The 26,322-nt window shown below is 45.2% G+C and overlaps 1 non-coding gene and 2 pseudogenes across 1 annotated transcript; 2 read left to right on the forward strand and 1 right to left on the reverse strand.

Moving 5' to 3' along the window:
- Window positions 1–288: 288 nt before the first annotated feature.
- Window positions 289–407, forward strand: LOC118612365. The gene has a single exon (XR_004954807.1). It is a non-coding gene; the product is annotated as a 5S ribosomal RNA (ribosomal RNA).
- Window positions 408–10,885: 10,478 nt separating this feature from the next.
- On the forward strand, window positions 10,886–11,004 carry LOC118612127 (annotated as a pseudogene).
- Window positions 11,005–25,919: 14,915 nt separating this feature from the next.
- Window positions 25,920–26,038, reverse strand: LOC118612197 (annotated as a pseudogene).
- Window positions 26,039–26,322: the final 284 nt, after the last annotated feature.

The raw sequence follows: 26,322 nt of genomic DNA on the forward strand, positions 1-26,322 counted from the left end.
GAGCTCTCCTGGCATGTGAGCTCGGGATGGGCAACTTCTAGACAGAACGCTAGGCCAGAGCGAACAAAAGACATCCCGCAGAAGCCATTTCCCTGGTTATTTCTCGGGTCACACTGTGAGGCGTCTGCCTGTCACCCCACATTCAGACGCAGCCTCCCAAAGTTTGTCATTTAACTGTGTCTAGTGAGGACCACACTCCGATTTAGGGAACACTGCCATTCGGAGACAAATAATTTACATGCTCTCTCTAAAATTTGTCACGGTTTATCTTGAAATAAAGAAAATATAATCTACGGCCATGCCACCCTGAACAAGTCCGATCCCATCTGATCTCGGAAGCTAAGCAGGGTCGGGCCTGGTTAGTACTTGGATGGGAGACCTCCTAGGAAGACCAGGTACTGTAGGCATAAACAATTAAAACATAAGGGATCGTAAGCTGACAAGGCCCTTGCAATCTGTGCGGTCAACCAAGGTTGTCTCACCTAAAAAAATAAAAAATAATTAAAAATATAAACTATGGTATCGATATAGTTGCTGAGCATTAAAAAATCCATAAATTCCATCCTATTCTCTGCTTCATGGAGCTAGGCCCGGGATTTCAAATAACAGGCTACAATTCCTGTCCTCCAGATGGCCAAGCGTCTGGGCCAGTCAGAGAGGGCGATGATCACCCGCACTGCCACGAGGAGGCCCCCCCGGCCCTTGCGGGAGCAAAGAGGATGCGAAGTGTTTTCTGCAGTGAACAAACTCTTCCTAGTGTATGTAGTTTGGGCCGACAAAATTGCTGATCATCCACGATTTTTTTTTTTTTACAACAAAAACGGCAAATTTCATACTATTTAAACAAATAACTCCCCAGCTGAGTTATATCAGCTTTCCAGGAGTCAGCCTGGGTTTAAAAGCAGTGAGCGACAACTATCAAATTAATATTTTAAAAGTTAGAGGAAACGTCTGGTTTCAAAAGGACATAAGAATACTGACATTATCCCTTCTTCTCTTGGAAATCACCCCAAAACAAAGATAACAGAAAATATATATCAGACCACGTAATTGATGAAGTGTCTATCAATAGGCGACAAGTTAAATAAATCATAGGACCTCCAAACAAGAGATTTCTGTGCATCTGTTGAAAAGATTGCGGTAGCTCTGCACACGCAGACTAAGTGCTCTGTCCCGGCCAGGAACCACCGTGCTGTGTTGCCGCAATATCGAACAACCCCAACTTCGTGTAACAAAACTTACTTCGGGAACCATACCACATGTATTCGTGGAGCAGGGAACACTCTGCTTCACATGATCCTTACTTGGGGACCTGGGTGCATCACCTAGAACAGAATACAGCCGCAGGAGGAAAAGAGAACTATTCGCCTGCGCTTAAATCCCTCGACCCGAAGTGACACATGTCGCTACGGATTACGCATTCTTGGTTAAAGCGAGTCATGTGACCACCTGATTGCAGAGTCAGAGAGGCGCATTCCAACTGAACTAGCCCAGATGAGAAGTGGTGAGCAGCAACGTTTGCCACCGTCTCTATGAGGGGTTATCGAATGGAAGGAAAAAGCAAGCTTTTTTCTTTATGTTAAAAACTCTTTTTCTTCTTGATGTGCATTGAATATTTCTGGAACTCTATCGATAATAAGAAGGTACCTCTAAGTAAGCCTAGAAAAACGGGGTTGTCTAATTTTCTAGAAGGCTTAATTTTCACCATATGATTTTGTATCTTATGTAGTTCATACGATGCCTGTATTCTCTACTAAAATAATGCATTTTGAAACAAACAAAAATAAAAGGCATATGCCCTTTGACTCTAGAACATAAAGGGTGATATAAGAAATCTATCTCGATTTGCCTCCTCTTGAATAAAATGATTTCGGGATGTCCATTAAGGAATGTGTGTGAGCCCGGAAGAGATTTTTGTAATTACTTAAATTTATAAGGATTTTATAATCATGGCTCATAAATAAAATCTCCAAACAGAAAACACTTTTAGACTCTGAGATAAAGTCAATGGATCTTGGTCTGGAATGAATCAGTACCGATCAACGTCTATGAAAAAGATGACAGATCACCAAACAATGCAGCCAGACCGATTGAGTCAAAACACATAAATTAGTGAGGCGTGAACTCCCTGATGAGCGCCCATTATGAAAAATGGCAGATAATAGTCAGTTAGGGAGAGACTCCAGCTCTTGATGATGGCATTATGGATAAGGCGTGAACCTGTCATCGGTCCATCAGAGAAAGTCTGGCCACTTTCTAAGAGCAGCGGGGGCTTGTATCAGGGAGAGAAGAGTGTTCTTCCCTAACACAAACTGTCCATCTTGTACATCTCCCCAGCCCAGGGTCATTTTTAATGTAAACGTCCCCTTGGTACGGAACTCCCTGTGCTTTTGAAGTTCCTTAAATCTCTGATTAGTTATGCCATGTTAATAGCAATGTCTAGAATTGGTTTCTTTCCTTACTGACAGTTGTTAAAAGAAAAAAAAAAAAGGAGAGCTAAAAGTCAAGGAAGACACTGATATTTTCTGGGCACTCGCATACCGCCCTCTACCCCACACGATGGCCCCGTGCCACACCTCCATTCCAGAAGCACAAGAGCTCACAGTTAAAGCAAACCGGCCCCGAAGCCCCCGTCTGGGACTCTGACCGCTGGGGAGCGTGTGGCAGCGTCTTCAGAGCCATCACAGTAGCGTCCACTTTGATCTAGCTGTGTCCCGAGGCTGAGGCAGGCGCTCGCGGCCGCTCCTGCCGGCCATTCTGCCTCAAAGGGCTGCCCGGTTTAGAGGCGCCAAAGCAAACCTAGCATGAAAGTAAATCTTGAAATAGCCTGCACGTCCAAAGCCAAGCTCAAGGACAGAAGGAATGAAAAGCGAAGCGAGGAGGAGGAGAATGGGTTTTTTTCCTATGGAATTGGCCTGTAATAGAATGGTACGGCATAAACGTGGATTCTTGGAAAGGCATCTGAGAAGCCAGCATCTCTACTCCCTCCCGTCCGGGATCGGCCCTTAAAAAAAACGGGTGCTAATGAGAAAGGAGTGGAACCCACTGCAGCCCCCCCAAAAGTGACCTCCTCATCACAGTAAAGCAGTTGGGGAGCTTGTGGCATTCCACGTCTCTTTGTTGTTTTCAACATAGCCAACAGAATGAATTACGTTTTTAATAAGATTCTGTATAAAGACATCTACTAGTAAGAAAAAAATGCTTTGCCAGACCGTACGTCCTGATTTTCAGTTTAGGAAATTTTACCACTGTACCTTGATGTATGCAAACAGCATTTACGGCGCACCTTCTACACGCCAGGCACCCTGCCAAATACCAGGAATGCGACATTAAGAAAAACGCTTTGGCAGACCTCAAAAGTCTACTTGCTAGGCATATAACAAATAAGTCAATATGATAGCCACATTGATCAGATTGCTTGGCAGCTGATGGGAACTTAGTAAACATTGGTTGAAAAAATAAATTTTAAATGAATAAATAATAGAGATTTGTTAAAAAAGAAAAAAAAAAAAAAGAATGCCTAAGTCTGAACACATGTTTATCTTTGGCTGAGAACTTTGCCTGCCTCCCTAAGCATCCTCTGTTAAACGCAAATAAACTTAATGTGTGTGTGTATCTTTAATATTTATGTATTGATAGGTAAGGAGGACTCATGCCCAAATGAAAACAGTGGTTTTCTCTGGGTTGTATAATTATCGGTATTTAGTATCTTTCTTTTTTCTACATACATATTTCCTAAAATGAGCCTAAGGTATTTTTATAGTAAGAAAGAAAACGTCTCAATGATTTTTGGGGGGCAGGAAGCCCACTGAGCTGTGAGCATGAGAAGATACTCATACTTTGCTGCTAGTTACAAAGCCGACCAGCTGATAAGAGGACATGAGGGAGAGAGATGCTTGCCAGGCTCCGACAGGACAAGACAGCTCTACGTAGGGCGAAGCCAGCCCAGGTGAGGGGCTGCAATTTTTGATTAAGGCGTCCAAGGTCCAGCAAAGGAGGAGGGCGTGGCAAGGGCGGACGTGAGAGACATTACACTCGCCTCACCCCTCACCCTCCTGTCATCGGCCCCCTCTGCCAGCCCCCAAAGCCTGCAGGAGAGGAAGCTGACTGCGAGAGGTGCTTTTGCTCCTGATGCCCAGGTAGGGCTTCTGCTGAGAACACCTGTCTGCCTCCTCTGAGGATCCCTCGAGTCCCCTTTAGCTCTCATCCAGGAATTTAGAGCCTAGAAGGAGGCCAAAGCTCCAGCTCCTTGTCTCCCCTCCTCTAGGCCCCACCCCCAGGCCCCTCTCTCATCATCCAGGGCAGGAGGAGCCTAACAAACAGAAGCCCAGCCAGAGAAATGAGAGCATGGGGGGAAAAGGGGACGGCCCCTCCAGCTTGCCTTTCCCATGCTCTCCCTATGCGTCCCTCAAACACCCACCTCGCCTGCACCTCCACCCCCTGGCCTCGCGACCTTGTGGTCCTCCCGGATGGCTCAGTTTTTCACCTTGGTTCCCACGGGCACTATGCTGTCTCCTGACGGCTGCTGACTTCTAGCTGGCCCCCAACCCCGTGCTGCCCACCTGCGCGTGGGAATGTCCACACACCTTCCTTGCTCTGCAGAAAGCAGAGGAGACTCAGGGCTGAGCCCCAGACCCAGCTCTGTCCAGTGCCCCCGCCCCTAACTGTGCAGGACTCCCCTGTGCGGGCGTCCAGCCCTTGCCCTGTGTATCTCTGTCAGACGTCCCTAGGGCCGCCACCGAAGCCAGGCCCACAGAGTCGGGAGGCAGGGAAAATGAAGGAGCCCTTCTCTATTCCTCTCTGGAGTGGACAAAGTCCGTGCTGTGTCTAGGACCCCTCACGTCCCTTCCTGTCGTTTTGTGTGCTCCCTAGCTTTCGTCGTCAACAACCAGCACCTGAGGGTCCTTTCTGGAAGAGCCCCGATGGCCTGCTTCACCTGCAAGCATAGGAACCGGACGTGTCTGAGAATTCATGTCCCCTGTGCCCAACCCCCTGCCTCACCCCGTGGTCCGTAACCAACAGCTAACGAGGCAGGAACTTGCTGTGGGTCAAGACAGCCCGTGCCCTGGAGTCCCCCCGCAGGGTCGGATGAAGCCGCCCCCGGAGCCTCGTTCTGTGAGCTGAGGCCTCACTTCCTCCCCGTCTCCCTGCCGCTGTCCGGAACTCGTCACGTGCATGCGCACCTGCTCTCCGGGCCTAACCTGGGTATCTGTCCCTTCCCCTCTCCCTCTGTCCTGCTCCTTCCGAGAAGGGGCGAGCGCGAACCCCTTCTACAGCCCGCATCTCTTCCACAGACCTCACGTCTTATGGCCAAGAGGCCGTCGACTTTATGTTTTTCTAAAAAACTACTAAGAGTGATTCAGCACAATCTTAACAAGACAGATGCACTCTGTGAAAATGAAAACCCAGGTCTCCCCCGGACTTGGCAATCACAGACGGCTGACGAGAGCCTTGGGCCAAACAGATTTATCTCAGAATTTTAAAGTTAGACCATCCCTGACCCCTTTATTGAATTTCATGTTTCACTTGTTCAATTATTTTTCAACCAAATTGCAAGTTATCCTCCAGATGCTGGATCTGACCTGCTTTTCGAAAAATGGGTTAAAGACATTTGGTGTGCTCCCCGTGACATCCTTCCGTAATTAACATCGACTTAAAAATCTGAGCCCGCCCTCTCGGCAACAAACTGCCAATGAAATGGGACCTGCGGAGAACTGACTAGGTTTGCTGCCAGTTGGTTCTGAACATTTAATATGATATAAGAAGCTTTCAGTACTGGGTTAATTCCTTCTTCAAACCAGTGCTGCTTCTGTGAGGCATAAGGAAGCATCGCGAAGCTTGTGTTTGGTATAACAAGGCCAAACCGAAAGTTAAATCGTTTCCCATAAAACAAGAGATAACCCATGTTGTCAATCAGAGACCGAGAGTCTCGGTGTCAGGGGGAAGGGTCAGCGTTTGTCTTTCCAACAGTCTACATCGACTCCAAGTCTATCATTGTATAATCCCTAAGTGGAGATGTTCCAATAAACGCTGAACGACACAATGAAACGGATTCCATCAAATGAATCTTTATCCATATCCTGTGCATTCCATCATGTTCTGCCAAACAGAACACAGTAAAGCAGAGAGCTATGACCAAATCGTGGGTAATTTTGAAATTCAGGAACATAATTAAACCCGAAACAAGCATTGCTACTAAATGACCAGCATACTTCTGCCATTATTTTCCCCTTTGTAGCCAAATTAACAGCAAAAAGTGGACCAGAAAGAGCGAGCAACTCTTGGAAAGCAGGTGACAGTGGACAAGAGACCTGGTAACATGGGGTGGGGAGAGGCTCTAAGACAGCTGGCAGCTGAAGAGCAAACAAAATTTCAGTCACTCTTGCTGGCACCGTGTGAAGAATTCGAAAAAAGAAATGAGTTGAGTCTTATCCCCAAAGTCCCTCTGCTACCAAGTAGAAGAGCATTCGATTCGTTTAAGATTAACAATTATTTTCTCTTGTTAAAATTGCCTTCCAACACCACTGAAAAGCTTGGGGGCTTACAGGGTTAAGGCTGAGTCACGCAGAAGCTTCCCCTTTATGAACCGCTGATGATCCCTGGAAGATCAGGCCCTCCTGATGTGACAGCTCTGTTTCTGGATAGATGTCCTCTCCCCTGACGTGACTCATCACTGGAAACGACAACTCCGCGTGTAGATTCTGCGTGTAGACTTCCCCTGGAACCTTCGCTGAGTTTGCCTTACGTACCTACACCCAACGTGTTTACGCACCTGCCTCCGCCCGAAGTCTGGAGTTTAAAACACATTCGTGGGGCATCCAAAAGGGAGCTCAGAGCAGGTTCGCATCTCTACACTATGTTCTAATCCACATCTCTCTCTTATGCCTTTGAATAACCTGTTATGCGGATGGTTTAGCACAGGACCAATCCGAGTGACCGTCACACCACACCCAGAGCACGTCAGCAGACGACTGCATGAGGTGCCCAGAATTCTACTCACAAAGGGACCAGAGGAGATGCAAACCCAGTACCGCCTAGTCAATAATGCCTTCAATAAGGGTAAAGACCCAGATGAATCCTAAGGTTATTCTTCTAAAAGTCAGTGAACTCGACTTGAGCGCGAGCCAACAGTGCATCACGTGACAAGTATGTACTGGCTGCCTGTGTGCTCCTAACCCTGTGCGTCATCTGTGAGATTTGAAGTTAAACTATGTAGTCCCTTCACACATGGAGTTAAAATACCATCATGACCTCGTTATATATTCATCTATCATTCACTGAGTCCCTGCTTTGTACCAGACATTAAGAGACAAAACCTCACCGTCCACTGGTAGAAACACATAAATAATGGGTAGTATGACACATTTAGCACAGCACCTGGTAATTTCAGGTGCCAAATCCAGGTTGGCAGATCCGAATGAGCACAGGTGTTCAGGGGACCCCTAGGGGCTCAATTTGGCTGGAATAAAGGACTCATCGGGAACTATAGGACACGAAGCTGGAGAGCTAGGGGGGAGACTGGATTGTTAATGACTTTGTAAGCTATGTCAAGAGTTCTGAATTCTTTCTGGCGGTGGGAATTTCTGAAGGTTTTAAGCAAAGGAGTAGCACAATCTATATGCTCTCTGGGCAACAGTAAAGATGATGAATTAAAAGAGGTGAGTTTGGAGCCAGAGAGACCCGTTGGAAAGCCCGTGCAATAGTCCCAGCGAAGGATGGCGGAGGCTTGAACTAAGCCAGTGGTGCCAGAGATGAAGAGGAGGATCCCAAGATGTGTATAGGAACAGAATCAACGAAACTCGGGGACTGAACAATGAGCTTCTGAAAGAAAGGGGAGAATCGGGAGTGGCTTGGGCAACTACACAGGAGCTTATTTACAGAAATTGATTACAGGAACGGGAGTGAGTTGGAACGGAAGGGCGAGGCAGGTAACAGGTACCACTTCAGACATGCTGACGTCGAGATGTCTCTGAGATAGCCAAGGTCAGCTCTCTAGAATCTATTTGGTGCTAAGAGAAACGTCTAAGCCAGAGATACCTGTTCTATGTCCAAGAGAAGTATCTAAGGAGACAAGACAGGATGTACACATGGAAACAATGAACAACAAAAAGAACCCTGGAATGTTGTATATGCCGAATGGCCATTTAAGGTAATCATGGGTTCAGAGTTCACGGAGCAGGGAGAGGTCAGCTGGCAGAACAGGGGAAGGGAGCTTGTCCCCGAGGGATGAACAGAATTCAGCAAAGTGGGGGAAGGGCATGTCCATGGTCACAACCTGCACCGGCCAAGTCAGATGCAGACGTGGAAGCTCGGGGAGAGGCTTAGGTTAAACAGTTTGGGCATCGCGAGTGCAAAGTAAGGGCAGAGCCGATTGCTAAGGGTCCTGAAAACCAGGAGGAAGAACGTGGTCTCGTCACAATAGAGAGCAAAAAGCTGTCACACGTTTGGAGTGAAGAGCATCACATCCTCATGGAAATGCTTAACCACCCGATCCCAATGCACCTTATACCCGGGTGTCCGTCATCTCAGGGGTCTGCGCCCGATACAAAGTTATCATCTCCTCAGCAAAGCCCTCGGATCATCTACCTACACGTAGAGGATTCTTCGAGAGGAGACTTTACAGAACATATACCAAGGTGAAGAAGCAGAATAACGGTGAGATTTCACGACGCCAGCGTCGTCACAATAAGTTACTCGGCTGACAAATAACTTCACGCTCTGCAGATGGTCCATGATGGCAGTGTTGTACCGAGCAGCTTCTAATACACCTTCTGTCATGAAAGAGCCTCTGGAACATATGCTTCCCTTTATCCTCGGCCACCCGGGTCACCGTCTATGGTGACTGACAGATTTACGAGCTACTCAAAATCTCGGGTTAAGACTGAGTGACAGGAACAGGATATTTTTTTTTTTTTCAACTAACAATTGGGTCAGAAATCTAACAGTGGATTTGGGTAGGAGGATTCACTTCGGAATCCTAGGTTGACAACTAGGATTTCTGCCACTCCGACTGCATAGAAGCTGAGCGGACTGCCATGACACCTCTACCTACCGCCATCGGCACCACCTCCACAGCACCACGAGTAAGCGAGCGACTAGGATGTCACTGTGGTCGGCTCAGGAGTGCGTGCATGACCCGAGCTCCTGCAGCGAGACGCTCGCGGACACCCCCTGGCTTTTACACAGCCCGCCCCTTCTTCCTTGCTGATCTTCTTCAGTTACTGGGTGACCTGAGAGACATTCATGGGCTCACACCCAGCTCCGAGGGACAAATGTCGATAAGCTTAAAGGGATTGAAGGATTGGTCAAGAGTGGGCGTGCGATGTGACTGACTCACGAGACGTAAGGAGAGATCTGTGCGGTGGCTTCTGGAGAGTGTGTCTACACTCTCAAAAGAGGACGCAAGCAGAGACGTAATCTTCCCTATCTTTGCGCATTGTCACAGGAGGATGTGGTGCTGGGGGCTGCTTGGTCCACCCGAGACTATCAGGAGAAAGTTGAGAGAGACACGGAGAAGCTGACCAGGGGCCCTAACACGACTGGTTCCCTGAGTTAACTTATGGTGCACCTGTCTCTGCCTCTGGGCTTCTTGCTACGTGAGAGAAGCAAGCCCCTTCCGTCCAGTTTTGTGTTATTTGTGGCCAAAGCATCCCAACTGATGTAGGCTCAAACCTGGGCCTTGCTGCCACTTGTGGAAAGTAGTTTCTTCTTCCACTGATGTCACTAGTCAGATTGGATATGACCTTGTAGCTCTCACCAGACTCCATGAAGGCAGCAAAAATGAAAAAATAAAATCAGAAGAGAGGGGGGCCCTGCCTAAAGACAGAGCAATGCAATTCCCAGCGGCATTGTTTGAGCACCTAGGTCCAGTTTTCCATGAAGTTACTACTTAATTTTTCTGTTACATGGACCGAAACATCCGCCTTTTGCTCTTCGAGTGGGGTTTCTTCCACTTGCAATTTAAAGAGACATACACGAAAATAAATAAAATTTAAAAAATAAATAGACATACACGGATAAGGAGGGAGAAAGACAGACTGACTGAAATAAGGTTTGGGTCTGGCACATAGTAGGCACTCACTAAACAATAACGGAACCTGAGTCTGAGCTTTCCGTACCTCCTTTACCCTTCAGTCAGATCATCGCCACCAACCAAAAAGACTGGTAAACAAGTGCCAATACTCTGAAGCCCTCTCTGCCCACTCCCCCGCCCCCATCACAAATGTCCCACAAGCTCGAAATAAAACCTACCCGAGCATCCACACCCGTCCCCCGAGCAAGTCGGAGGAAACAAGAAGGTGATCGATGAGCATGGCCTTGCCTACTTTCCCGCCTGCTTAAAAACGTTCTTCTTAGACATGAGGTCATCTAAGCATAAATTATCCCCAGCTGCTTTGTCCTCAACTTCCGCCAAAAGGCTGGGAGCGATTCTCAGCTGCGTATCCATTATGGTTCCACTCACAGGTCACATCTGGCTCAGGCCTCTGTCGCAGCACATTTGGTTTATGCGCTAACATCTTTCTGTTCTACAAAATCACAAGTCCCTGGCGCCCAGGGACAGGCTTCTTCATGGAACGCTCTGGACCTAATTCAGTGTCTTACACTCTCAAAGGCGTCTAATAATGCTTGCTGATTGAATAGCAAATGAATTCGACCTCAAAGTCTCCCTTAATTTATGAGAAAGCGGGGATGATCTGTAAAGATGAGACATGTCAGAGAGTCCAAACATACCAGGTCATTTATCAGGTTCTCAGTTGCCAGCAGCAGAAGCTAACTCTGACTTATTAGAATAAAAAAAAAAAAAAGGTTTATTTAAAAGATAGTGGGTAGCACATGAATTGCTCGGACTGGAGAACAGAGGCAAGATCTGCCTTCTAAACACAGCACTTATAGCCACGCCACCCTGAACAAGCCCGATTCCGTCTGATCTCAGAAGCTAAGCAGGGTCGGGCCTGGTTAGTACTCGGATGGGAGACCACCTAGGAAGACCAGGTGCAATAGGCATAAAAAATAAGGGATTGTAAGCAGACAAGATCCTTGCAATCTGTGAGGTCGATCAAGGGTTCCCTCATCTAAAAAAATTTCAATAAAAATAATAATTAAAAAACAAAACGAACAAAAAAAAGAAAAAAACAGAGGCCAATTTCAAACCACAGAACTTGCCAGATAAGTAAACCACCACCGCACCGAGCACTGGAGAAAAACTTTGCCACCGGAGCCACCGAAAATGGAGAAACGCCCCCAGCACGTTCCCCACGTTCTTCACATCTGAATCGCGGACCCACGTGGATGTGTCTGACGGGCAAAGTCCGCAGCCCATACTCTCATCTTCACTACCAAGGGCTTGGAGTTTGAGTCTACTTCTGTATTGGGGAGGTCAAAATGCGTTACGAGAGGCTTCCCTAAACATAGAAAAGCCACCCAAAAGATGATGAGCAGTCATGAACGTGACACATGCTCATTACTCTGGAACTTCGCAAGGTCATCCGCGTTAAGTCACCCACCATCAAGGCCAAAGTTCCCGAGGGGGTGACACTGGACTCCGGGGGCCTCCGAGCTGGCTCTTCGGGCCTGTCCTCTCCGTTGTTGACGTCCACCACCCAGGCGGACCTGAGGGCAAGGAGGACAGTAGAGGGACGTGAGGAAGGTGTGTGGACTCAGTTTAAAAACTTGTCTCGAATGGTTGGTCGAAGGCGAACGCCAAGGACTCCGCGTCCATCACCTCACGACCTTGTGAGGCGGGCAGCTCCTTCCCTCTGCACCAAGGCCCCTGGAGCGCAGAGAAGGTTCTTCGGCTGGTGCTCGACACCCCAACTGTCCCTCAACTCCACGCCACCCCCGTTCTCTGGCGCGCCCCGCCATGCTGTCGACATTTTAAGTCCTCTGGCACCTGTCTATTTAAAACTTCCCAACTAAAATACAAGGTGTTTTTATTTCTGTATCGATTTTCCAAGTGTTTAGATTTTCCAAAACTGCTCCTTAAACAAAACAATGTAGACTTTACAAAAACTTCAGTCACCTACACTCCCTAATTCTATTGACCTCAAATCCTATGTCTCGCAGTTGCTGGGAAGACTTCTTTCCTCCTGTGAAATAACTCGGACCCATAATCACAGCATGCCACAGAATACATATGAGACTCTGTAACCAGCGTAACATTTACCCTCACAGGCACACATTTTCTGTAATTATGCTTATATGAAAATAATCCTCAGCTGAAAGCTACGAGAAAAACCACTTCAAAATAGAACCTCTACCTTGCCAACACTGTGGAGCTGCTTACCAACTGTACATGCCATTTATGTGCACGGCCCACCAAAAAAGCACTAACGGCTCACAAATTGCTCCAAGAATAAACCTTATTGACAATACGACAAAATGGAATCGCAAGATGCTGCTGCGAACTGATTGGTTGACAAATTTTCCATGATGATCAATATGTAGACAAGAATGGCAAGATGAGAAATATTGCTTTATGATTTACTGGCCATGCTGGAGAGAGCAAATCTTTCACGTAATAAGAGGCCGGTTTCTTTGCAACATGGAGACGGATTTTCAGGTGAAAAACCAGGACACAATAATCCCCCCAGGGAGGTTTCTAATTCCTCCAGAGACAGGACCCCAGAGAATGACATCATTATTTTGTTTGAAGTGAATTCTGAGACCATGAGACCTACCCCATACATGACTGATATAAACACAACGGTAGAGATAATTATGCTAAGCGAAATGAGCCAGACAGGAAAAGGTGAAAATCACGAGATATCACTTATATGTGGGAAAAAAGCTAAAAGCAACAAATGAGCAGGACAAACAAACAGAGCCTCATGGACATGCAATATGAACTAGTTTCCAGAAGTTTCCAGAGGACTATAGACTAGTGGTTACTAGCGGGGTGGGGGAAGGGTGGGGAGGTAGACGGGGTAAAGGGGGTCAAATACAGGGGGTAGGGGGAGGGCGAAGTGGGTAAAAGGGATCAAATATGTGGTAGCTGAAGGAAACTGGACTTTGGGTGCTAAACGCACAATAGAATATACAGACGTCGAATGATAATGCACACCTGAAAATTATATAATTGTATTAACCAATGTGGCCCCAATAAACTTAAAAAAAAAAAAAAAGGCTTTGAATTATTTTACATTTTTTACTTCTCCAGGTCACTAGTAACTTTCAATCAGACATCATTGACAGTGGTCAACTGCTGAGTCACACGCAAAGCACACCACCGAAAATGTTGAAGACTGCATTTACTGCGGTAAAACAAGTCTGTCCACTCCTAGAACAGAAAAGCGTCACCAGCCTCGGCCCCGGCCACGCAGTGCCCTGAACATCCTAGCTGCCCTTTTACAGTCGTGGACGTGAGGACCTTGCTCCAGGTCCGCCTTACAGGTGCTACTTCATAAATGCCCGGAGGCAAATGCTCCAACTTAAGTTTTATTGTTACCTGTAAAGAATTATAAGCTCTAGATTCTTCAGTCAAATTTGCCTCAAAAGGCAAATGTGTTATTCTTTACCTGTGAAAAATCAGTCAGAAGCCTGCGGAGATTTAAATTTTGGTTTCTTAATTACCTACTGGATCAGCTATTAATTATTTAGTATCTAGGAGCTGGAGTGGGCTCTGGTACATTTCCTTTATTTCAGGTGAGAAAATAACATTTACTCCCCCAGAAACGGGTTTTATAGTGTTCATACCAGTGCGCATTGTAATTACTAGAGAGAAGTGCCTGATGCTTTAGCAGATCCTGCTACAAACGACACGTAGGAACATTCTAGATGCTTATTCCATAAACCCTCCTAGGCACCGGAAGTCATTCAAAGGGTCTAAAAATATATACTTAATTATTTTCAGTATCTGGAACCTATAAATAACCGGTAAGATTCTTTTTGCTCATTCTTGCCCAAACCAAAGGTCTCAATTTCCTCCTTGTGACTTAATCTGTGTTTTCACCCCAACAATACCCTTTGCCTAGACATATAAGCATCTTCATGTAAAAACTGAGTTTTTATTTAAAGCTATATGCAGATCTGTAGAGCTCCAAATGTAACCCTTGAAAAACCATTTAAAAGTTTTTAAACCTATAGCTAGCTAGCTAATGAATTGATACAGTAAAACTGGCTTCCTATTCAGCAAAATAAAAAGCATCATAATGGAGTGACAATGAAGAATTACATTGTTCCCTCAGGAATAGCCAGTTATCCTGGTGGCTTTGACCAGGATAGCCATTTTTAAGTCAAGCTTATATTTTCTTCATTTTCACTTAGGTAGACGTCTAATCACTATGTTGTACACCTGAAACCAATATAATATGGCATGTCAACTGTAATTAAAAAAATAAATTTTAAAAAAGAATTTTTAGAAAAGACTATTTTTTCTTCTTCTCTCCATCCTATAACTAAGTATTCATGGCAAAGCTAGTGTTTTTATAAGATACTAGCAGAGGCTAAGTCTGTGGGGATTTCTTTGCATAGAACCTAGTAAGAGAATTTATCATTTTAGGCTTATTAAACATCCTGGATGATACCTGTAGGCTCACCGTCCCATTTACAACATATGTTTGATGACTATCACTACTCCACTGAGTTTTGAAATCGGAAATTCTGGTTTATGTTTTTAGTGGAAATTTTTTTACTTTGAAATTAACCACTTGTTTTAAACATAAAAGCATGGTCCTTACACTGATATTTTCAGGAACAATACGAAAGTTTGGACTTTGGCGAGGCTGAGCACTTTGGGTTTATTAGAGCCACGCCTAGAAGGCGAAGGGATAAATTAAAGTTTTAAATAAGTCCTTCTGCACCTCGCTCTTATTGAATCATCAGCCCCCAGCTCACCAGAAACACAACTCCTGTCCCACCAAACGTGAAGCCCTGCTCAGTGCGTGAGCATCATCTGCGTGTTCTCAGGACGCTCGCTGGACGGGGTCCAGCCCTGGTGAACTGGTCAAAGTCCCCTTCACGTCTTCCCTGCACCCTTGATCTCCGCCTTCTCCTCTGGGAGCCCAGTGTGCTGGGTGTCCTCCGGGGCCAGTTCTCATTGAGTTCCATGGTCCACGAGACTTGCCCAGGCACAGAGCCATCTTCGGAGTCAAAGACACGGCGTGCTCAGACCTACGCTAAGAGCCGCGTCAGCTTCTGACCCACACTTTTGATCTGCCATCTGTTCCCTCTTGCCTTCCCGCCCCCCGCCCTGAGATCCTGGCCCAGATGGCACTTTTTGTTGGTGCCGTGCCCTGCCCCTGTCATAGAGCAACAAAAGTTTTCGTTTCCAAATACGGAAGCAATGTTTCGGGACTGATGCTATTCCACTGTGCAATGTAAGATGCTTCTTAAGAGATTTCAAAGATTTCAATATCTGTTACCACAACCGATCATTCTTCAAGCTTGTGTATGTTGACAAAGCAATAACTATTTTAGCAATGGGTTCACTTGTGTTTCAAAGACACTCTGCACTTATAAAAACACGTACTCATCATCCACAGACTATTTCAGGTAGTTTAAGCAAAATACTTTCACATGCAGTGAGGGAGTACAAAAAGGTTAACAGAGAGGATATATTTGCATTAGTATCTTACTCACAGAAGTGAGGCAGCGAAACCTTTATTCTTAGGAAGTTACATGGCAAAGAACCTAAATAGGCTAGAAATTTTAATGATAAGCCAACAGAATAAAAACCGATTCTCCTTTAAGGGTCCCCACGGAGTCATTTACAAGGAGAGGGGAGAGGAAGCGGAGATGTGGGAAGGAAGAGACAGAGAGGGGCCTAAACAGGCCACGTGTAAAATTTATTACAGAGGATGCCTGATGTAACATCTTAGTTTGGGGGGTAGAGATTTAGAGGCCTAGTTAAAAAAAAAGGGGGGGGAGGGGGAGTGAGCTTACCGAAATCATGTAATATGTAACTAACCATATTTCCATATTGCCGATTAAAATTCAAAACCAAAACAATTCGTATGATCGATTATTGGAAGGAGCTGTTTAAGACACCAGAGGAGACACAGAGAATACCCCATTTCTTTAAAGAGATAGCTGCTCTGCGTAAAAGAATCCCGTAACCTTCTCTTCAGGGTTTACAGGGCCCCGTGGCGAGATCTCCAAACTGCACTAGGATCATGTTGTTTCACTTTGGCATAGCTGCGCACATGCTGTCCGCCCACCCGGGAATGTTCCTCTCCCAAAGCCTGACTCAGCGATCTCCCCTCCTGGAAGAGAATTTGCAGCTGTCACCTCCGCCTCAGCAAACCACGCCCTCTTTTGCCAACAATGACTCTGCATTTGAAAGGCAGCTTCCGGCTTCTTCCCAAGCCCTGGTAGAGAGCAATGCCACACCAGGGGACAGCAAGTAACGTCGCAGTTCGAACCGTCGGTCATGAGCCGGGTGCTGATCCGATCCACCGAATCACAGAACTGAGTGCACACGGCGGCATGCCATGATGCATTAGAAATGGCACGGCACAGCCAGCTGTACCTCCACTCTTCCCCCGACCACCTGCAGGGTCACCGGAAGTGCCCCCAGGACCAGCGAAGACAAGAGAAAAGCTCCCAGGCCCAGGACCAGAGACATCTGCACTCTGCGTCCTTCAAGCCGTCCCCGAAAGATCACGGTTAGCGTGCTTCTCCCCATGGGCAGAGCTCAGGGGGCTGCCTGCGGCCGTCTGCTCCATGAGCAGGGAAGAACTGCCGAGGCCTGGACCTACAGCTAGACGCCCGGGCTAACGGTGTTGGCTGGCGGGTCAGAGGCCTAAAAAGAACAAAACTGGAAAACTGGTGACAAGGGAGCGATCCGTGAATGGACTCTTAAAATGGACACGAAGTATGAGGATACTGACCAGAAGGACCACCTTGTAGGAGGCCCCCAGTAATCGGGTGGACTGAACGACCTGTTCAGTATGCTGGGCAGTCTCCCTCCATGTGAAAATGGCCATGGCAGCAATGACAAAGCCTATGCGTGGGTACCCCAAAGCTCACCCAGCCCCCTCACCTGCCGAGGCCTCACCCTGCCCACGGCAGAGGCCAACAGCAAACCCCGGATATAACTCAGGGTCTGTGCCTTATTCTTTGCTGTATTCGCCGGAGCTTACCCATTGCCTGGTTTGTAATAGGTGCTTGTTAAACATTTGTCGATTGATACAAGTATCAGGACAGATTATACATAGCATAGGACAGGCCACCACACAACAAGGAAAGACAGTGTGGCTGAGATCCGGTCGGCATAGAGCTGGCACAGGGCAGCCTTATCCAGACCCAGAGGAAGGGGGTAACCTTTTGTAATGAGTCCAGCCAGTGGGATGCCTTTGGGTGCTATGCGCAAAGAATCGTTCTAGCAGGTAGTCTTGCATAAGAAAAAGATAAGACCTAAGTACTTTAGGCAGTAAGAGAAAAGGTTTATAGCAGCTTGGGGACAGTAAAGAAAGACTTCAGCTAGGAGATGTCTCGTAAGATAAACGCACTGCGATTCAGTTATTACAAACTTTTAATATACTACGAGGATAAGACAGAGCATTTCTGGCCAAGCCTACATAACCTCAGACAAATCATAAAAGGATTTTTTTCAACTCTCACCCCAATGAGTTGAGTGGGAGATGCTTCCAGATACTTAACTCATGACTCAACTATATTAATAAGTGGTGACAAATGGCGCTGAGCAAAGTTCATGCGTTCTGATTTCGCCACAGGTGTTCAGATAAGGATTTACACAAAGCTTGGGTTCTCTCAGTAAAAAGGAAGAGTCCCAGACCAATAAATGTTTTTTCAGGTTGCTAAACTAATATCTAAATACTATGAGGTAAATGATTAAATGCATAAATAACAGTGCCACACTTTAACTCCATCTGATAACCTTAGATAATAGTACAGATAATGGCAAATGCTCAACTAAATACTTTCCTTATTTGGTAAATCGAGATTTATTTCAATCGTCTGTAGGAAATACTGAATATGATTTTGCAATAATAATTTAAACGAAGTATTTGTGATAGACTACCATGCTCTGATATTAGCATTTGTGAGATTCTCAGGTACTTAGTAAAAATTATAGGGTTTGGGGATTCGCAAAAGGAGAATTAGTGAGCCTTCACATTCGTAAAGAAGTTTATTTTAAGATTTCCGGGCAAAAGCAGATAACTCCCTGGAGAACTCGTGCATTTTAATGGTTCTTTCTGACCAGTGCTTCTAGCAAACAAGTAAGGCAGCTTTTTCTACTCTGCTACACTGGGTTAATTTAAACGACACCTGTTTAGAAGGGTATCTAGAGAATGCCTGCAAGTTTTGACCCGCATCTCCTCACTTAGAATTAACGAAAGTGTGTTTCTATATCATATTTATGTCTTTGGTTTCAGAACCCTATGAAGGGGAGCAAAGTAAGTTTTCCATTTAGCAGGTCACTTCCTGGAGAAAATGTTTCCTTTTACCTTTTCCTGGACCTTTCCTCCCCCCCCCCCATTATACAACGGAAAGAACATTTTTTTAAATCACGTTGACTTAGATTCAAATTCTAACATTCCCCTTATTTTAATGGTGTAAGCTCTAAGATGCTCAATTTTGCCATTTATAAAATTGGGCTAATAATAACTATTTTACAGGGCTGTTATCAGGTACATAAAAATGCATATAAAGTATCTATTTCAGTACCATGCATTTAATAAGTGGTAGCAGCAGAGTAGTCATCATTATCCCTGTTGTTATTATTATAATTACACCATCAGGACTTCTAAGATACCAATTTGATTTCAAGAACCTGCAGTGGTTAGGAAAGAAATTATTCAAAATTATTCAGGAAGGCAGGGTGAATCACTAGTAAGTCAGTTGTATTTTATTCAGTGACAGGTACCAAGGGATGGTAAGACAGGCTTCTCTTAGCCTTTCACTATATCGAACATAGGTATTAATAAAACAGCCAGAGGATAGTGTAGGCGAGAACTTAGCCGAGGCCTGAAAACCCTCGATCACTCACAGAGCACTGCAGACATGAGGTTTTCATTTGTCAGTGTCTGTCAGATTTTAGCATCTTCTGTGAGCGAATGGCAGCTTTCGCTACTGCCTAAAATACAAAATCTCCATAAAATGACTTCTGCCATTTTCGTTCCTGTAATTGTACCATTGTTCATTTAGACACCATCTATATCTCTTCTGCTGAATAAATGAAAGAAATGTCCAAATCACTGGAATCAGCTATTCACGTACATTAAGAGGTCTTATCCAGTAAAACTATAAATCCCAGTTTTCTAGCCATATGATAACATTGGTGTTGAAACAAATTCACATTAGGAATTAGAAACACTTTCACACTGTGATTAATGTGCCACATTATCCACCATTTCTACCTTTCTTCTTTCTCTGACAATTTTTTTTTTTTTAGGGGAGGCAACCTTTGGTTGACCTCACAGATTGCAAGGACCTTGTCTGCTTACAATCCTTTTTTTTTTTTTTTACTCCTGCAAGCACCTGTCTTCCTAGGTGGTCTCCCATCCAAGTACTAACCAGACCCGACCCTGCTTAGCTTCCGAAATCAGACGAGATGAGGCATGTTCAGGGTGGCATGGCCGTAGACTCCCTGAGAATTTCTGAGACTAATCTAACAACAAATAATTCGCCCCATTCTTTGAAGACATCAGATGTCTTTTTTCCTCATTTGAATGATTTGATCTAAGGCAAGTAGCTTGGAAAAGCATTAGGAGTCTTGGGTTTTATAACAAATCATGTGGGTGGAGGGTTTTGTTGGGTTAGAGTTTTTTTTTTTTATTTTTGGGTGGTGGTTTTTTTTTTTTTTTTTTTTTTTTTTTTTTTTTTTTTTGGCTGACAGCAAACAAATCTATGTGAAAACACAGTAAGCTCCAGCAGGTGCCCAGAGCTAATTTGGTTTGGAACTATTTTTAAAAAGCACTAGCTAAGTTTTATAACTAGTCATACCAAATGGCTTTATTGTTTTCTGTCTTTCTGCAATCCAGGGGGCCAGCTTCAAAATGTGACTCTAAACATAATGCCAAAAACTGGCCATGGACTAAACAGATCTAAAAATACCCAGATCTTTAACCGTCTGAGTTCCCCAGAAACAAAATAATTAAAGGTTGACACTTCAGTTTCCACTTAGCACATTCCTCTAGGAATTTGCTGCATTTTCTGTCTATAGTTTTCATTTAAATCAAGTGAGTTTAAGCTCTGGCCAGCGCGGATGCTGTGAAATGCTTCCCAGCAGCCAGCTTCAACCGGATTTGTCGATTCGACTGGATTTGTTGATCCAACCACCTGCTGATGGCATGTGTTTGGCTCCAGGCCTCACTGTGGTTGCTCCCTCTCCCAACGGGATCTCAGGGCAGTCCGGTCACTTAGCATCCTTCTCCTGATCCTTAGACTTGAAGAGCCTCAGCTTTGAATCTCTCATACATGCGCTTAGCCCGGCCTTTCCTTTCTCAGATACAAAACTCTCATTTGGATTAAGATACAAAGATTGGATTGCAGGGGAGGGTTGTTTGTTTTATCCCTGTATATCCGAGCAGAGAAATCACTAACGTACCACCTAGAGTCAAAATATGTATTTGTTCTGTTATTGAGGCAGCAGGTGTCAGGTAAAGAACAAGGGTTTGGGAGTCAGCCTAGCCTGGACTTGAACTCTGGCAAGTCCACTTGGCAGTGTGTGGTCTTGGACAAGTTACTTGAGCTCTCTGACAAAAATGGAGACAATAACCCCTACCTCACAGAACCGTTAGGGAGATAAAGTGTGATCCTATATGTAAAATTCCTAACACTGTCAGGTTCATAATAAATGCTCAGGAGATTCTAGGTTCCTTCCAATTGCCTTTCCTTTTTTAATTTTTACTATGGGGACATTGGTTAACGAAACCCAGTAAGTTTCAAGTGTACAATTCAACAGCAAGTCATTTACATCGCATCGCACGTTCGCTGCCCAAAGAATTCTTTCTGTCACCACATATTTGACCCCTTTCCAATTGCCTTTGACAACAAAACAACTCAAATCTGCTTTGTGCTCATCGTGCCACAGGGAGCAGTCCATGTGACTCTCCTAGCTCTGCCACGGGCTGTCATTAGCCTCCTTTTGCAAACGGGGAAACTGAGGTGCCAAAAGCCAAGTAGTTTTCCCAAAGCCTCACGAAAAGTAAATAGAGAGCCTGCGTCTCTATTTACATCTAACTCTAGATCCAATTCCTTTTCTTCGGTTTTATCACTTGTCATTGATTTTGTTCAACGCGCTCCGAATTATTTAGTGAAAACCTGCTCTAGGTAGTCTCCATTCTCGGCAGACAGCCCCGTGAGCAAACAACAAGGTGGATCACAGGCTGCCAGAGCCATGTCCACTCTGGCCCTGTGTCCGTCCCCACCAGTGCAGCCGAGGACATGGCTGCCTTCCGCGCTGTTGGCTTTGAAAGACCAGGGTATTAGGGCCAGGGAGGACCCCGAAGGGCAGTTGGTGGCCTACAGCCAAGGCGGAGACGTGATGAGTTCAACGTTGGCGTTTTGAGGTTGCGGAGACTATGGGACGGCTAGCCTGCTCTCTCGTCCCCTCTGCCCTCACTCAGAGGGTTTGCTCAGCCACACACAGTCCTTCCAGCTGTCCTGGGAGACGCAGAGCTGGGCTGCCACCTGGCTGGCTGTCGGATTTGGACCCCAGACTCCCAAAACTTAATTCTCAGCTATGTGGTCTCAAAAAAGCTGCCTAGTGTCTCAGTACCAAAAAAAAAAAAAAAAAAATTAATCATACTTGGAATTCCCTTGTTTTGCTTGCCCATCACAATCGCACTGCATTGGAGACGAAACGGGCATTATGTTTATAAGGAGTGTGAGGTTCGGACATGTTAGCCGGTAAGAAGGGGCACCCGGGGGGTCTAACTCTTCATTCTGAACCCTTCGAACCTCCTCCCTGCCTCCGACCCACTGCGGCTGTGGGACCCAGGCACTCTCCCCTCAGGGGCTCCTACTAAGAAACATAAAAGGACTGTAAACATTTGCCGAAGGGATGGAACAAAGGGACAAAGGGACGATGAGGAGGTACCTGTCCCAGTTCTCTACTCATTCTGCCTCTCCTGTCTTGTGAATGAAACTCCCCGCAAATTCCAAATTCGTCTGAAATAATCAACTCGTTTTTTGTCCTGTCAAGCCAGTTTGTCATGTTGCCACAAGCCAAAGCAGAAACTGATCCAGGTCAAAGGACCCAGAACACCCCTGAGGAAGAAACTGCTTGATAGGGAAGCTTGCATGAAACGATCTCGAAGAACAAAGGAAAAGCCACAAATTTAAAAGCCACACGATTAATGTCACCCAGCTTCACTGGGCAAGCACTTGCCGTGTCTCTCTGCTGCTGACCTGTGAAAATTTGTGAATGTGATTCCAGAGCATGAATGTAATGAAATCATTTGGTCAGCTCAGAAGTCAGACTCGTCATATTTAAAAAGTTGGGACATGAACGCAGTTAAAGAAGGTGAAATTATGAGGCCTCAGAAAGCAAAAGAGAAAAAAGACGGAGAGACGGAGACAAAACTGACTGAAGGAATGCCGGAATAATGACCAGCTTGAGTGGCATGGCATGCCTGCCCCATCTCAGTCGGCAAAACACCCCCCGGATCAAATAGAATTCTCCTTCCTTAAGATTCCTTTGACTAGCTCATGTTATTGTTGTATGTAACCGATGAATTGATCGGATGGACCAGACCTGCCTTTTTCAAAACATCCTTGATGACTTAGATGAGCGACAGGCTGGTTCTCCGCATTGGACGCGGGTTACTCAAGCACCTGTTTATAGTTATTTCAGTGTGTCGAGCTGCCTTTTAAAATCAGAGCTTCCCGTTTTCCGATCACGCTTCTGTTCCAGATTTTAATCTAAATTCAGGAAGACCAAGACGCAAAACCTTGGAAAGTAAAGTTGAAGGTGTCTACAAAATGTTAGGGGGGAGAAGCATGTGGAACGTTTGACGCCTTGGTTGGAGTTCTAAGAAATGTCCCTGTCTTTCTGGTCTTCACTGAAGGAGATATTAATCTTCGTATTCATCCCCGCAAAGTGCTAAGTGTGGGGGATCACGCGACTTCTCGCTCTTCTCCTAAACCTCAAGTCAACACACTATGCATTCGTGGAAGTGTAAAGGCCTCGTGTGTCCAAGACCTATAAGAGGCTGTAGAGAAGTCTAAAACAAAGAGGTGAGGGACTAATTACTAAGGAACACAAAGGAAAACATTAATATATAATACTTTTTTTTTTTTGATTTGGGCAGCAGTAATCTGTGCTTTTGAGAAATCTTAAAATAACACTTCTTAACCCATGTTAGCACTTCCAGGGGACATTTGGGACATTTGTGGGGATTGTTCTACTGTCTCGACGGTTAGAGGACACTAAAGACACTTAGTGGGTGACGGCCAGAGATGGCAAATGTCCTGCAATGAGCTGGCTGGTGCCACAGCGCAAGGAGCTAGCCCTCATCCTATATGATTTGTCGAGTGGCTTGCCCAGCATCCAAGTAGGTAAACTCCTATTTATAATTGTCTAAATCCTATGTATATGTTTTAGATCTACCATTTTAATGTGTTTTGGAGATTCGCAGGGTTGCCACGATGGGATAAATTAAGGGAACATTTTGCACTATTCTGTTCCAAACTTTGCCCAGAGTTGTTCACCGTTTTCGGAAATCACGTTACTAATCCCGCCGAGCCGAGACGTCGGTAAGCCACCTCTGCACGTGAGCTATCCCCACCACCAGGACTCACTCACTCCTGACTCCTTCCGCATGCCTTCTCACGTAGAAGAGCCAAAACATCCTCTTACGGAAACACATTCCATTCGCACTATAAACCACTATTATTTCATTTCCTCTGTATGTCACAGTGGAAGTTATGTATAGGTAGGTTACCGCATCTATAAAACATTTTGCAGAATAGTAAAGGGAGTGTTGCCGATTATTTTTTATAAAAAGTTTTGATTTTTTATCTCCATCATTTTTTCTACATTTATTACTTGCATTACAGAGATAGGAAATTATCAGTGGATGCTAACATTAGTGGGTGAAAATTGAATGAGAAACAGGCAGAAAGCATATCCTCACAAATTGTTTACTAGTTGCAAAGAGAAAAACAGTACTTTACAGTGAAGACTGGCAAACACTACCTTAATCAAGTGATTATTGTTCATAAAATTATGTATATATATTTATACATAGGTATATGTGTGTGTATATAAATATATTGGGGAAAATAAAAATGGAATTAAAAGTTGAGAAAAACTAAAGTAAGAATTTTTAAATCACCTATTTCATCTATAAATCTTTTGGGGATTCATGTTATGCAAACAGCTACTTAATTTTCCATTTTATAGGTATAAACAGACTCATAGAAATATCTAAGAAGATGTAACAATGGGAGAAGGTGATATTTTGAAAGAACAGTATAAACTGATAGACCTCTGATTTTTTCTTAAATGTGAGTGTGAACACATATTAGTATTTATCCCTTTATCCTGGTTTGCAAAACTTACGAATTCAGTGAGAGAGCTGAACATAAGAGAATCTGATAGAATTTTGATACCAAGCAAACAAACAAAACCAAACTCGAACACCTCATTCCAACTCCATTCGAGCCAACGACACGGATTCTCCCAGTATTCTTAGCTGTTACATACGGCCCCAAAGTACCGTGCGTAGGAGTTTCTCTGAGAAGCCATGCGAGACCACGTTCTGTCCCCATTGTCACACGCTCTCAAGTACAAAACGTTAAGTAAATGATTAACCTGCCAAAGAAGTGTCTTTAGAAAGGTAGGCCGACTAGTGACTTCACAGATTTCGATCTTTCACGAGAAGCCTGAACTCGCCCATGTTCTGAAATGAAGGGGTATGGGGCGGGAGGGGGGGTTCCCTTTCCACGAGGACAGGCCCACGGCCCAGCCCCATCCATCCTGGCTCGGAGCGTAGGCTCCCGGCGCAGCCCAGGAGGCGGGGAAGGGGTTCCTCCTTCGCGAGCAGCTGTCTTCTCGCTGGCGAACAGGCCAGTGCCAGAAACTCTACCCGGAGGCGGCAGGAACGAGAGGACAGGACACAGAAGAGGCGGGGGGCTCAGAAAGAAAACAGAATCCTTCGAAAACGTGAAAGATCGGGTCAACATGGTCACCATTGGAAACAACTGCACAAAAAGCACATAGTCTTCAAAGCACCGAGCGCTCCCGAAAGCTCTGAAAAGACGAGCCAGCCTGGGGGCTCCTCCCTCGGCACTGAGACCCCTGTCGCCTGACCACAGGAAACAGGAGGCGCCTCCCGCTCGAAGTCACCAGAGCGTGCGCGCTCGCGAGCGGGCCGCTGCTGGCTGCGTTTGATTTCTTCGTGCTGATCAGAAACCGTTCTGGAAGGTTACGGCCAAGTCCCCGGACTCCCAGGCTTCCCGGGGCTCGCGCTTTCCTTACACCTGTCTGTCTCTATTCGTCTGCCGCACATTCTTCTCCCTTTCACCTGAACAGCTGATACGTCGTTCCCGAATTAAATCATATTCTATCGGGAAGAAAAACAAATGTCATCCGGGGTCATCTTCTCAAGGTCAGGAAGCCCGGGCCACCCACCTGCTCCTGCTCGTCAGAATCAGATCTGCCAAGTGCTGAGTTGCTTGAAAATGTCCTGTTAAGTCATTTAAAGATGCGGCTCTTCATAGATCTAGCAAATTGTAACCTTAATTTGAGACGTACGGCTTGCCACAACCACGGAACTAACTCCCCAGTAAAATGTTTTCTTTATCAGAGTGTGAAATAAGCTCCCGGCTGAAAATGTGGTTATCCAAACTTCATATTCCCTGTTGTCTTACCTAAAAGAACGATCTTTCACATAACCAACCACATAATCTTGCTTAAAGAATGTTTTTTTGAGGAATAACTGACATAACATTATATTCATTTCAGGCATACGACAATTTTATCTATCTATCTATTTATTTATTTATTTTAATGCGTACAGGACCTGGTATTCCTAGGTGGTCTCCCATCCAAGTACTAACCAAGCCTGACCCTGCTTAGCTTCTGAGATCAGATAAGATCGGGCACATCCAGGGCAGCAGGGCCATAGACCAGTATTTGTATACAATTGCAATGATCACAGCAATAAGTCCAGCTAACATCCATCACATACATAATTACAAAATTTTTTTCTTGAGATGAGAACTTTCGAGACCCACGTGTTTTAGCTAGTCACCATTCTGTACATTACATCCCCATGACTTATCCATTTTATAATTGGAAATTTGTACCTTTTGACCCCCTTCTCTCATTTTGTATATGATTTGCATCTTGTAACTTTGCTGTATTAGTCCTAACAGTATTTTGATGGAGTCTTTACAGTTTCCTGTATATAA

This window comes from Rousettus aegyptiacus, unplaced genomic scaffold, assembly GCF_014176215.1.
Source record: "Rousettus aegyptiacus isolate mRouAeg1 unplaced genomic scaffold, mRouAeg1.p scaffold_m13_p_15, whole genome shotgun sequence".
In the NCBI taxonomy this organism is placed as follows: Eukaryota; Metazoa; Chordata; class Mammalia; order Chiroptera; family Pteropodidae; genus Rousettus; species Rousettus aegyptiacus.